The sequence below is a fragment of the Schistocerca americana genome, chromosome 1 (assembly GCF_021461395.2).
Source record: "Schistocerca americana isolate TAMUIC-IGC-003095 chromosome 1, iqSchAmer2.1, whole genome shotgun sequence".
Lineage (NCBI taxonomy): Eukaryota > Metazoa > Arthropoda > Insecta > Orthoptera > Acrididae > Schistocerca > Schistocerca americana.
The window spans coordinates 678244978-678246681 of record NC_060119.1 but is presented as its reverse complement, the minus strand read 5'-3'; positions in this window follow the sequence as shown (position 1 = coordinate 678246681).

The following is a 1704-nucleotide window of genomic DNA, read 5'->3' as shown; positions in this document are numbered from 1 at the left end:
GAATCACGTTCACGAAGGATGTACACAAAACAGCTGCAGCAAACTATCGACGGTTACTACAGATTATACGCGCGATGGTGCGCCAGAACCTGCTCCAGGACTTGAATCAACTACAACGTGTTGAATACTTGAACCTATACGTTGCATCAAAACTCAACCATGTGGCACAAGTCTTCCCGCTACCGATGCAGATAGGTCGCCGGCTTCAGGTGGCCTTCAATTACTACATATCCGCAGGTACGATATGACACTCTTACCCTCCCATTGCACAAGGGACAAGGGGGGGGGGGGGGGGAGACTGGGATTGGTCTTGGTCAACGCCAGGGCAAGAGCAGCGGCCCTTTTCATGAGCAACATGTGGAAACGATGGAAAAGTCAACATCCTTCTCTCACGGGTCGTTTACTACACGTTCTGACGCCAGTCTCTCACGTCCTGCCGGTGTTGGTTGCGCATGTCGCCCCACAGCTCTCCCATGTGTCGACCTTTATTCTTGAATACAGCTGTGTAAGCTCGAACCTCCCCGCCACACGTCCACCAAAGGGGAAAGATTTTTATACCAACCTTCTGCGAGCTGTTCCACATAATGTGGTGGAAACTAAGTACCCTGCGGTTCATTAGCCAAGAGTGTGGAAACAGGTACACCACAACTTTCTGTCGACCACCCCCCCCCCCCCTCCCAACACTCAGATGGGGTGTGCCAAGCTGCAGTTCATGTAACAAAATAAGGGGGTAGCGTCTTTGATTACTAATCAAAACGTCCTCGGTCCCGGGATCGAACCGCGCCACTGCTTAAATTCTGATTAATAATTAGCATTGGCTGCCAAAACTTCCGGTATAAGAACCTCATTCTGCCAACGGCCTTGTCAAAGAGGGCGACGGAGTAGACAGAGGTTCTGGACGCTCTCTTGTCCTAGCGGTGGGAAACTGCCCCTAGAGGAGGAAGAATCAGCAATGATCAATGGCATGAGGATGCAGAAGGTAATGGAGACCACTACAATAAAGACATGTAACATGTATCCACAGGACATGTGGTCTGTAATTGAAAAGTGTCACGATTACATCTCCATTAGCAAAAAATTCCTGAATAGTTCCCCATTCGTATCTCCGTGAGGGGACTGCCAAGGGGGAGGTGACCATGAGAAAAAGATTGAATTTGAATCATCAACGAAAGGATAACGTACTACGAGTCGGGGCGTGGCATGTCAGAAGCTTGAATGTGGTAGGGAAACTAGAAAATCTGAAAAGGGAAATACAAAGGCTCAGTCTAGATACAGTAGGGGTCAGTAAAGTGAAGTGAAAAGAAGACAAGGATTTGTGGTCAGATGAGTATAGGGTAATATCAAAAGCAGCAGAAAATGGCACAACAGGAGTAGGATTCGTTATGAATAGGAAGGTAGGGCAGATAGTGTGTTACTGTGAACAGTTCGGTGATAGGGTTGTTCTTATCAAAGTCGACAGAAAACCAACACCGACAACAATAGATCAGGTACATATGCAGACGTCACAAGCTGAAGAGGAAGAGGTAGATAAAGTATATGAGGATATTGAAGGGGTAATACAGTATGTAAAGGGAGATGAAAATCTAATAGTCGTGGGGGACTGAAATGCAGTAGTAGGGGAAGGAGTAGAAGAAAAGGTTACAGGAGAATATGGGCTTGGGACAAGGAATGAGAGACGAGCAAGACTAATTGAGTTCTGTAACA